Here is a 12,417-nt window from a genome sequence, read left to right on the forward strand (position 1 = left end):
AATGCCAACAATCTGTCCTTTGCACTGAACAGAACAATATCCAGACCAGGAGGTTTCTTACGCAGTATTTTTTTAACACTCTAAAGGAAAAAATTATGCAACAATTCATTATCTTGCAATAAGTTACATAAATAAAGATCCCTTGATTAACTTTAAGATATTAAATTTGCCTTTCAAGTGTGAGTAGCTGTGGCTGGAGAATCTTAACACATGGGTTCAGATATTGCATGTGTTTGGGACCAGTGCTGTTCAATATATTCATGAGCTGGTTACTGCATGAAGACATTAAAAACCCCACAAAAAGAAAACCCAACAGGTTATGACAGCCCTCAGCTCAGAAGGACTTTCCAGTGTTAACAGTGACAATACTGGTTTGTGGATGTGAGACACATAACAACACCTGGTCTTTTTTTGTCTTTGTATCCCTCAGTCTTATGACAGTATTGAAGCCTGTGAGCACTCATTGCACACAAACTTGTGATCAGAAAAACGTGATCTGCTTAGCAGACCTTGGCACGCACTTACCCAAAACTAGCTCAAATGTTCACACGCTTTTTCTATTTCTTGCAATAAACTACCATAATTTTAAAAAACTTGCAAGCCCTCAGAAAACTCGTGGCAAGGGCAAGGGCAGCTGCCTTGCCTGGAGCTGTTGAAGATAAGCTGCTGCTTGCTTCAGTAATATATTATTCAGATTTAGATTTAGACTTGGATTAGATATAAGGAAGTTCTTTATTGTGAGGGTGGTGACACATTGGCACAAGTTGCCCAGAGAAGTTGTGGATGCTCCATCCCTGGTAGTTTTGGGGCTTTGAGCAACCTGGTCTAGTGGAAGGCATCCCTGTCCATTGCAGGGGGTTGGAACTAAATGATCTTTAAGGTCTCTTCCAATCCAAACTATTCTGTGACTCTGTGACAGGTAAAATATCAGGTAGAGAGAAGATGAGGAATCAGAGATGAAGGAGAAATAGGAAGACATAGGTTAAAAATATGGCCTGCTTTGTGAAAACATGGTTTATGATATAAGATTGGATAAGCTGGCATTTAGTGAGAGGTAGAAGAGACTGAAGAGAAGCATGTTAACACTCTTCAGAAACAGAAAGGCTGACAAAAAGAGAATAGGAAATAACTGCCCCATTCATATTCTTTGTGGGTATGAGGAGCAATGAGCTTTAGCTGTAGCAAGGAGAAACTCAGGCTAGACATTTGTTACAGGGTTTTTAATAGTAACAGTGGAGATATGGCACAGATCATTTGGGAAAACTTCAGTCTTCATAAGCTATGATTTTTAACTACAGGCAAGAGCGAGTGCCTCTCAGGAATGACGTACATGCAGCTTCATCTATGATCCTGCCTTGAGGTAGCCTTTCATCTCCAAGTCCTGTGATCCTGTTATTACCAGCTTATGTCTGTGCTCTTGTGACTCCCTCACAATTAAATCTATCCTTCTGAGACAGGGGAAAGGTAAGCCTCCTTTACCTTATATGAGCAAATCCGTGGGGTTCCCTGAGAAGGGAAGGCACAGAGATCAACTGTGGAAATGATGCTACAGAGGCTGGTGATGTGATCAGGGTTTGTGTGTTCCCCACATGACCGCCCTGCTGAAGGCACTGATCCTTGCTGGTTCAGGAGTGATGCAGTATATATGCCAAACACCACTTGGAACCTGAAGATCTTACACATTGTCATTGTCCTGTTTCCCTGGTTCCATTAATTCTTTCCTCCTTCCCAAGCCCAGAGGGTACAGAGCAGTGTACACTCCACCATGGCAGGGCTCTCCTTCCCGTTCTCAGGTTTGCATTTCAAACAGGCTGAGTTTTTGTCAGATGCAATGTTTCAGTTTTAAACCAGGTTGAAAAAAGCACAGCAAAATGAAACCTGGCGGCAGCCAGATGCTGGTGGAATGTCACCCTGTTCAGAAGGCCCTTCCTCTTGGCAGGATTTAGGAAGGGAATCTGCCTTTGACAGATTTCTCCAAGCCCCACAGGACCTGCCTGCAGCCACGTCCACCTGGCAGAGACGTCCTTCCCCTACACCACACACATTCCCAGGTCATTAGGTTTTACTTCTTCTTTTCAGGATACAGAGAATAATCCTCAGGAACCTCTGAAGAGCAACACAAATGGGTCATTTGTACTTGGCTGGGATGAGAGATTGCGTACCACTGATGCAGCCAGCTCTGACTGGCTTTGGTACACATTCATCAGCAAGTGGAAAGACAAGAGTCTGACAGGCTGTGTGAATGCAGTGCTTGATTGTTCACTGCCCCCCATGTGCCTTGTAAAGTCATTCAAACCTGAGAAAAAGAAGAGAAGAATACTACCAGTGAAGGAAATTAAATATTTCAATTTATTTGGCAGGGTACCAATGACCAAACCAGGAATAAAACAGTAGCTGTGGCTTTACTTCCTTGGGATAGAAAGAAAAGAAGATGGAGACGTGTTTAGTTGCCATTGACCTTAAGGAGACAAGTGTAAACCGCAATCACTTGAGCCTGTATTATTTTACATCCACATTTTTTGTGTAAATACCTCCATAGGTGTTTTTTAAAGTGGCCTGGTGCTCCCTTCCCACAAAGACCTTTTCATACTGCCTTGGCAGCACTGCCCACCAAAATTAGCCCTGGCACAGGGATATATGCCGCTGGCATGTACTTCAGAGGACACAGCCAGGTCAGATGGGTACTGAATGAGAGTCCAGTGTGCTGTTGAACCTGGGCTGTTGGCACCATTTGTTGCAATGCAGCAGCCAGCAATGATAGCTGGGGAATTCTCCAGAGAAGCATTCCTGGTCTGTGTTCAGAAAATGAATCATGTACTACAGGAGTATTGGTTTGCTGTTTATTGTTTGGGGTTTTTTAACACCCAAACTCCCCATTTAAAATTCCTCTACATCAGTTTGAAAATGGCTAACATTGTCAGTTCCGACAGTTTCTGTATGGAAAAATTGCAAATTATTTTCTCAATTTTAGTTACTTCATGCTGAAAAGGTTTGTAAAGCAAAAAGACAAAGATTGAAAAGAATCACAGTTTAAAACCCAGTATTTTGTCTGATCTACACCATGAAGCTTTTTAGTACCTTCAGCATTTTCTGATGTTTACTTTTCATCCTGATTTAGATGAGGACCTTCACAAAAACTCAAAATCTTTTAAAGAGACTTTTTCACCTAACCCCACTGGACAGATCCAGAAAAGGGAAGGTCCACATATAGCCTTTGAAGTCACCTTTGTTTCTCACTTCATTTCTGCATACTGGTTGTGCTGTGAACTTGAGCTGCAAGGGTTTCTGCTTGCTTGGTTTCACTTACTTGCAGGTATCTCCAAAGCATCTGCCTCCTGGCATCCCTGTTTCATATCTAGCTCACTGCATCTTTGCGAAATCACAGACCATTAAGATTCATAGCAGCCTTCTGGTATCTGAAGGGGGCCTTTGAGGATGCTGGGAAGGGACTCTTCATCAGGGACTGTAGTGATAGGACAAGGGGTAACGGGTTTAAACTTAAACAGGGGAAGATTGGATATAAGGAAGAAATTCTTTACTGTAAGGGTGGTGAGGCACTGGAATGGGTTGCCCAAGGAAGTTGTGAATGCTCCATCCCTGGCGGTGTTCAAGGCCAGGTTGGACAGAGCCTTGGGTGACAGGGTTTAGTGTGAGGGGTCCCTGCCCAAGGCAGGGGGGGTTGGAACTAGATGATCTTAAGGTGCTTTCCAACCCTAACTATTCTATGATTCTATGATTCTTCATCCTGTTCACTCCCTCCATATGAAAGATGACTCTTCTTATATAGGTTCATTAATAGCATTTGGCGGGGAATGGCCACTTAGTCCAAGAAGTCTGTTCCCATTCAGTTGATCTCAGCCCTATCTCTTTGCTCGGTCAGTCTGTTCCTGAATCCTTTTTACTCTATAAAAGTGGCACTATCGACTAATTTCTACCACTTGCTGAATTAGTGCTTTGCTCAGCAACTTTCTCCCCATATTTATAGCTCTCTATGAAATAGGAATGGCATTAAGTCATTGTTTATTCCTTATTTGCATCTCAGCAGCATGTGCTTCAACTCTGCAATAATCTAAATACACTGTCTTTTCCCACATTTTACAAAAGGTGAATCCAGTTGGAGGTCTACTTCGTAATCTTTAGGAATGATAAATTCAACCTTTTGTTCAAGATTTTCACAGAACTTCTCAAATGCAGATTCTTTTCCAATTGGCATTTTATGCTCTGCAGAAACATCTGCAAACAATAGTCTTGCACTAGGGTGATGTGAAACAGAGCAAAACTCCTTGCCCCAAAGGACTTACGTGGTCTCCTTGTGTTCTGAGGCTGAGTTAATGGTGACTAACACAGAAGAGCAGGTCATTGCTATAGCCATAGTAGAGGTTACTAATCCCTAGAGTGAATTCACAGACTGCCACCTCCAGTGACAGCGTACAGATACACTGCTGGTAGCAGCAACCAGCAACTACATATTTGGGACTGGGGAAAAAGAGAGGGAAGGGTTTGTTTTCTTGTGATTAGAAATACTGAATGAAAGAAAGACTGTCTACAGGTTGGAACTGGATGATCTTAAGGTCCTTTCCAACCCTGACCATGCTATGATTCTATGACTTTATGAAAAATGGGATCATGACTTGGAAGGAGTTAGGGACTCCTCACAGATTTGTTTTCCTTTGTCAAAAAGTGTAGACCCAAGCTGCCTTTTTTTTTTCAGTAGTTTAAAAAAAAAATAATAATTGAAGAAGCTACATAACATGATGATTGTCTTTCAGCAGCTCATATTGTTGTATATAATGGGCAGGAAGACGATAAACAGCAGCTTTTAATGAGTATCAGGCTGTAACATTGGAGCCTTGTAAAAAAACCCCATGACCAGTATCAGCGGAAGCATACAATCAGATTAGCAATCTCAGCACATGCTCTTGGAAGCCTCTTACAGATGGATGATGAAATCTCTCTGTCAGGGCTGACCTGAAGCAAGTCCAAGCAATAAGCTTAATCACTCTGCGGAAGCCTCCGTCACTGCCACTTTCCTGGATCCTCAGTGAAATCAGGACAAAGGCTACTAGGCTTTCAGTAGCAGAAAGTCAGCAATACGTAGAAGGGGAAAGAATAAGTTGCTTGGAAGAATGAAAACCCAGCAAAGCAACTAAGAGACTCAATACTGAAAAAATCAGTGAATGTCAATAAATTGATTGGGGGAAAAAAATCCCAAACACTTCTATTACAGTTCTTTAAAATGAAACAGTGCAGCAGCACAGGGGATATAGTGCAGGCATCTCCAAAGCCATTTGTTCTATGTGTCTAAGGATCTGTCGAGCAGACAGCGGAGCTGTGTAATGACATCTTCAGCCTAAAGGGTAGACAGAATAAAACAATTTAGCAAAAGCTTTTGGAACTACTATTTACATAAATCCAGAAAACTGCCCTAATTAGTAACAGCCCCCCCCCAAAGAAGGAGAAAAGAGTGTTTTTCTCAATAGAAATGTTGTTATGTCTATAAATTAACGTAAGTGGAAATGTTGAAATCCCTGAAGGGCTGCAGTCCATAATCCTGTAGTTTGTTTAAAGTTTTGATCTTGCAGGCTTGGGCCCCTAAGTAGCAGGGTGATTTCTGGTCTCCTTTAAACTCCGCAGTTACAAGTGCCTTCTGCAATATACTTTTAGCTCTTTTCTCTGTAAACTGGAGGGGCTTCTTCTTATACTGCAAATGTGCCTAAGTAGTGACAGCAGCCAGAAGGATGTGCATATGATCCAGTGCATAATCACTTCCACAAGCATCTGCTGCTAGTGCTTTCAAGATACATGTAATCCAAGCTGGAGACTGTTGTGAATACCTCTCATTTTCCCTCGCTGGTTCCTTGGCGGTTGCTTGTAGCTAGTTAGAAACAGAATCCCCCATCCTGCTTAAATTGGTTATAATCTCTCCAAGATTCATCATCAGCAGGAAAAGACCAAACTGCATCAAGTTCAGGATGGGTTCATTCTCTTAAAGGTACGACATGCAAAGCTGCAGGAAAGAACAGAGGTGAATATTTATTTCTAAAGAAGTTCTCTGGCTAAATGTAAATAGCAGAGAAAAATCATGTTTCGACCTATACCCCATGTACATTTATGAATTAACATTTGTCTGTATTTGTATAATTTAAAGCCCTCTGCTTCTTTCCCATTCAAAAGAAAATGAAAAAAGAAAAACATGTTTACTACTCCACATTTTACAGGTATGTCAATTCTTTCCCATTACTATGTCAGACATTTCAGGTTATATCTTTGTCCTTAGGAAATTAATTTTTTCCATTATCCTATGAAAATGAATTTCTGGGAAAATATGCTTTTAAATTTTTCTCTTGTTCAAGGGTTATTAAGCACTATTCTAATCTAATGACAGTTTTCAGTGGCTAAATATTTATTATGCAAAGCAGGACTTTGTGTAACAAATATGGACTCAGTGTGTAACAATAAATAAATAAATATCCATGTGATAACTCCAGACCTCAGAACTTTACTTCTATTGTAAAGATACCAGTATTACCCAGTCTGAGTCCAGGTTACATATGTACAAGTAAATGCTCTGCCCAACCTACGTTCTGTTACACTTTCACTTGGATTGAGGCAACTGACTTTTGGTAAGACTGTGTATCTCAACTGGAGCATAGAGGAAAAAAATATAACCTTTACAAACTTATATCCATGTTCTTTCTTTTAGTCATCATGTTCAATTGTTTGTGGAGTAAAGGCAGTATGTGCACACAGAGAGTCTTATGAATCTGTTCTTTGAACTGTAACTTCATATTACAAATGCTCAGTGAATAGTCCACAAATGCTTGGTATTTTTATTTTTCCTATTACAGTCTGTATAAATTAGGAAAATGCAAGACTATTTGGCAACGTGAATGAGCATAAGACAGTGTATAGAAACAATGAACAATTAACAGAAGGTTTAATCAAGTTCTGCATTTTTAACACTGATTGCACTGAGCCTTCCTAAGTGATTAAAGAGTTAAGCTTCTTGGATCAGATTCTAGTCTCCAACTTTTAGAAAATATTGGATGAATAGTATCATATTGGCCAAAGCAATATCACCGAAGAGGCAGTAGATAATGCAAGTATACTGCGTGAAGTTCCATTGCCATTTCAATAGATACTTCTCAAAGCAGAAAAATTAAGCCAAAAGTTGGACAGAGAACTGATAAGCACTACTGAAATGCCAGCAAACAGGCTCTGCAGGGACAGATCTTCATCCCCACCTCATTCATTTTGCATTCATTTTCCCTTGCATACGTACTTACATGAATTCACATGTGATACTAGCCTGTTTTAAGTTTCAAGTTGGATTTGCACCAGCATAACTAACTGCCATTTTGGTGTGTGCCCCTGTTCAAGTTTTAACTTAAACAGGGGAAGTTTGGGTTATATATGAGGAAGAAGTTCTTTACTGTGAGGGTGGTGAGGCACTGGAATGGGTTGCCCAAGGAAGCTGTGAATGCTCCATCCCTGGTGGTGGTCAAGGCCAGGCTGGACAAAGCCTTGACATGGTTTAGTGTGAGGTGTGCCTGCCCATGGCAGGAGGGTTGAAACTAGATGATCTTAAGGTCCTTTCCAGCCCTAACTATTCTGTGATTCTATGATTCTGTGATTCACTTCAGCAGGAGAGGAGGAGCTCCTTGTGTTTTAAATAGGCAGAGGTAGGAGTAATATGAACAATAAGCTTATTTAATAAATGTGAGAGTACAGAACTATAGCCCAGAGCTTTTTTTCTTTCCGTAGCTTAAATCTCTGTGGAAAGGACAATGCACGGCTGTGCCACCCCAGAAAAAATCCAGGGATGCTCCTCAAGGACCATGACACAGTCCATCACTACTACTCCACACTGCTGGCTCAGTGATGGCACCTAGCATGCAGGCAATGAGGCTGCAACTCTGCTCCCACCTCAGACACCTGCTCTCGGCTGGAGGGCAGGGCAGGGAGCTCAGGGGCATGCATGGATTCTTCTTTTCTCCACCTGGGTGCTGAGCAGACAGATCAATAGCGATGATCACTAAGCAGTTACAAGCATTCACTCCCTCAGTCCTTCAGTTCAAGCTCACTGGAAAATAAAAGCTGCTTCTCTAATGCATCTTCATAGAGTGCTGGAAGGTGAGTCGCTAGCACTGTTCCCAGTGCTGAGGTGTCTCCTCCAGGAAAGTCTAATAACTGGGAGTCTTCCCAGTCCCAGTTCAATGGTGGGCTCTGTGTGGGGAGCTCACCCCACTTCTTGCCCTCCTGCTCCTCTGTAGTGGGCTTCAATAGCTTTTCCCACACTGAGACTGCTGCTTCAGAGGAACACCGCATCATGTCAAAAGGGCAATGAAAGTACACAAACGTGGCACCATGGAAGTTCCTCATCTATTTAGTACATCCTGTTCCCACAGCTCCAGAATTTTGACATCCTCACACAATTCTTGCCGAGAAAGACCTACTCTCATACATAGCATGCTGCAAAAAGATTAGAGTGGTGAATCTAATATTATCTGCTTTTCCATGTGGGAAACAGATAAGAATTGTCTGAATAATCACTACAAAATAAGGCATTTTTTCTGGAAAGCGCAATGGAATAGAAAGAATTTGTTGGCCTTTATCTTTTCATATTATAGACAGCAAAGAATAGCAAGGCTGTGTGTAATCTGTAGTCCAGGAGTTCACAAAGCTGTCAGCCAGGTCACATGGACTCTCTGGAACCAGCAGGGATTTCAGTGCAGGCACACATACCTGCTAGGGCATTGGGTGAAAGTGTGGTAGCTGGGGTGTGCACCTACACAGCTATAAATATTTAAACTAGCTGTTCTGAGTACATATTCTCAAGCTGCAAATGATACTGGAGGGCAGAACAGAGCTGGAGCAATGCCACATCAGTAGGTATGGGCTTTTAAAGGGTGCTTGTGTGCATCTCTGTGGACATTTCTGGTACTCTGAAGTGCTATTAAAAGCAGAAGATAATGGTGTCTATTCATTACAAAAAAAAGGCATATCAAAAGAATACAGCTTCTCCCTTGCACAAGGATGACAAGAGGCTGAGAGTACTGGGCTCATTTAGCCTTCAGAAGTGACTGCTGTGTGCAGCTAATGGGAACATGCAAAGAAGATGGAGCCAAACTCTTCTTGAAAGTGTGTGGTGGTGGGATGAGAGGCAACCAGCACAAACTGAAACATGGGAAATTCCGCTCAGTTCTAAGAAAACATTTTATGCTGTGAAGAGAGTTCAGAACTGGAACAGGGTCCCAGAGAGGTTGTGGGGTCTGTGTCCTTGGAGATAGTCGAGCTTGACAGGACAAGGCCCTGAGAAATCTGGTCTAATACGGCACCCTTTAAGCAGGAGGTTGGACTAGGGGACCTCCATGTCTCACTGCTAGCATGCAGTCCTTCAAAAATGCCAACCATGGTTTAAAAATCAGAGAACCATAATGGTCTTTTTTTAACTATTAATACCAAATGTTTCTTGTGACAGTGGCTATTCTTCATGGGAAGGAGCCAAAAGCACATATTTGGTCTCTATCTAACAAATGCCCCATGCAGTTGTTTGTAGGCATCTTCTACACTAAGCTGAAGCACAGATTTCACACTCTGGCCTAGCCAAAGCCAACTCAGGCCCTATGGAAGCTGAGGAATGGGGAGAACAAGAGTTTTATGAATGCCAAGGAACTGCATTGCCAACAGGATGAATCCTCTGTAAAATTCTAGAATCCCAAAACTTAGTCACCATCTGAACTTCTAGGACAAATTGGTCATGGTTTAAACATTTTGTTGACTCTATTAGGCTAAGTGGATAAGGGCGTCATTGTGCTAGGCACTGGACAGGGGCAATAATAGGTAATGCCTGAGTATACATTTACATTTGGACCCCTCCGACCTGCTCTGTAAAAGTACTTCAGGGGCAAGAGAATAATCTGTGTCCACTGAAAGACCTCAACATCAGAAAAAATTGGAATCAAGCCAAATAGTTTTGTGCCCTTTACTGTGACTTAGATTATTCCTCCCAGACAGAACCTCAGTGGTAAGAAAACCCCACTGCTCCTCCTTTATCTTAGGCACAATTGCGAGATTAAGGACAAAAAGGGACCAGCCAAGCACTGGAGGCACAAAGACTTCAAAAGGTAGCTGTCATGTGACTAGCAGAGAATTATAAACTAAATTCCACAGAAATATAAAAATAAGTACCTTTTAGTTGCTCAGATGAGTAAGACATAACAAGATTCTAAATAATGTATTGCTTCTGTTAGAAGCTTGAATACTACTGCTTTTTCACCCCCAAGAAGTAGAATATGTGGCAGATACAAAAGGGTTGCTGTTTTGTGTTTAGTTTTGGGTTTTTTGAAGCATTATGCCAAGTTGCTGTTTTCAAACGCATGTTGATGCTGGGAAGAAATGGGCATGTATCCATCTTGCCTTCAGGCCAAACCATTTAACCAGAACTGGGAATACTGACAAACTTCCTCAACCTCTCTCTCTGTATAAAGCAGCCCCTTGCAGATCTCTCTATGAAAATGAACAGTAAAAATATTATGCTGTGTGCTTATGTTTACCAAGTGGAAAATTATTTTTAATGCACTCCTGAAGAAAGGTAACAGGTAAGTAGCAAACATTCTCATGGTCATTATGAAGGGGTATGTGTCAGTCTATAAATCAATAGCTGGCTCCATGCCACTCGCTTCTGAGTGGAAACTGACTGTTTTTGCAGAGTTCTGCTCACAGCAGCTGAGCATTGATGCTAAGCAATGTGTAACTATTAGGGAAAAAATGAGCATGACAGCACAAACCATGGAGCCCCTGATGAACATCTCTGCACATGGCTGCTTCTTCTAATCACCAGCAGAATTTAATGAGACACCTGCAGTTCACAGACACTCTTGTTCCAACATAAATTGCTTTGAGAGCACAAAGTCTTCTTTTTAAAAACATTCTTCAGCAAACCATAAACCACAAAGAGTTTATTGTCACTAATAACATACTCCTCATTAATTTATAATTGTGTGAAACCATATTCCCCCATATGTGACCTACAACAGATCTGGAGATTAGGGCAAAGGCTGTTAAGGTCTCCTAATTTTGCAGTTTTCAACCATTTTAGCTTTCATCAATAAAACAATTCCGGAGACCTTTAAACTGACCTATTGCCATGATGCAAAAATAGCAATTCTTCATAAATCTGACCCATATCTGGTGAAGGAGATGACTGAATGCATTCCATGGGCTTCTAAGTAGGAACAAACTCAGGCAGAGATTTCTCCTCTGCTTGAAGCTGACTGCAGCCGCAGATGCTCTTGCCTCACCTTCCACTTCCATTGCAGTGAAGGGGCAGCTTGGACTGCAAAAAAACATATAGACAACTCATTAGCAGGACAGAAAGGATAAAGGTGATGTGTACCTTGTCATACCTTATCACATTTGCAGAGAGGAGGCAATAAAAACCTTTATTTTCTAATCAGCAATGTGCTCCTTGCTGCATGGCAGAAGAAACAGAGAATGTCATCTGATAAAAAGAAAACAAAGATTCAGCTCCCCTGAATCACTGCGCTTAGAGAGAGAAAGAGCTTGTTGCTGAGAATTAGGGTTATTGTCATCCACCAAATGAGCAGCTGGACATGCCTGGGATGAACTGATTGCTGCCTCTATGGTATGCCCCCAGGGCTTTATTGTCTTGGACAAGAACATGGTGTGGCCAAAGCAAAGAAGCCTACCCAACACTCTTCAGTAGGTGTACAGGCTTCCCAGGTATTTTGCTGTGAGCTCTTTTTTTACCCTTGACAAGAAAATTTTGACTTTTTAACATCTGGGATGAATACTTGTGGATCTTAGGTCTAATATTGTTGCAACTTGCAAATGTAAAAGAGTTAAATAAACCTTAAGACTTTCCTTAGAAGAGTACTCAGAAGTTGTTGGCACACTGTAAATTGTGATCTGTGCTAACACAAGCCTGCTGCTTGTAGGAGGAAAAGATTTGTGGCATTAGTTAGTGGAAAGCATTTAGTAGCAGCACTAAAAAAAGTAATGGAGATTTCATTCTGCTCCTCTTTTGTTGTCAAATATAATCTCTTTGTCAGTGGCTGCCTCTCTGACATTTCATATCCTCTCCGCTCCACAGACAATAGCTGCATTTCACACTATGCCAGCTGGTGTAAATAGACACATCTCCAGTGAAGTTAACGGAGCTGGGGCTTTTTACACAGGCTGAGGATCTGGTGCTGAACATTTTAAACTGGCTGTGCAATCTCATCAGGTATCAAATGGGATATGTCAGAGAGCCATTCTGAGATGGAAAAAATAGTTGTCTTACAGCCCTGCTATCAAGGAAGCCACAAATGCTCTCACAGAAGTGGTTCTGGTGGAGCTGGTATCTTTTACAATATGTTCTTTACGGAAAAAGAAGGGCAGCACATTTTTATT

The 12,417-nt window shown here is 41.6% G+C and overlaps 1 protein-coding gene across 1 annotated transcript in view; it reads right to left on the reverse strand.

Moving 5' to 3' along the window:
* The window catches only part of CNDP2 (carnosine dipeptidase 2), a 40,981-nt gene extending 39,483 nt beyond the window's left edge, over positions 1-1,498 (reverse strand). Inside the window, exon 1 of the mRNA XM_057414741.1 lies at positions 1,480-1,498. The gene's annotated coding sequence lies outside the window, so the exon portion shown is untranslated. The remainder of the gene's footprint in view (positions 1-1,479) is intronic.
* Between the last annotated feature and the right edge of the window lie 10,919 nt (positions 1,499-12,417).

The sequence above is a fragment of the Pezoporus wallicus genome, unplaced genomic scaffold (assembly GCF_028554395.1).
Source record: "Pezoporus wallicus isolate ANWC-B61680 ecotype Strahan unplaced genomic scaffold, APGP_CSIRO_Pwel_v1 contig_2, whole genome shotgun sequence".
Taxonomy (NCBI): Eukaryota; Metazoa; Chordata; class Aves; order Psittaciformes; family Psittacidae; genus Pezoporus; species Pezoporus wallicus.